Consider the following 324-nt stretch of genomic DNA (forward strand, 5'->3'; position numbering starts at 1 on the left):
GGCCATTTCATTGGTTGAATGGGATCTTAAGACGACCCAAGACCACACTTAAGACGATCTTGGATATAAGAACGGACTATAAATACCGGCCTTAGATTCCTGCGCAATGATTTCTGTGCAGACAATCGATGCTCGATGCTGCCATGTAATGGCACCTTTACGTCTCGATAATGCGCTTTTCTTACTATACCTCAGTTAGTGAGAAAAGAATAGCTCTCTATTTTTTATAGGGCAACCTGCTTCCACCGGCTATACCCCAGGGACGCCGAGAGCTAGGACTGATCTGGTGGATTCTAGGGGAATGACGTTAGGCACGGAACTAAC

This window comes from Formica exsecta, unplaced genomic scaffold (assembly GCF_003651465.1).
Source record: "Formica exsecta isolate Colony F162 unplaced genomic scaffold, ASM365146v1 scaffold383, whole genome shotgun sequence".
Classification (NCBI taxonomy): Eukaryota; Metazoa; Arthropoda; class Insecta; order Hymenoptera; family Formicidae; genus Formica; species Formica exsecta.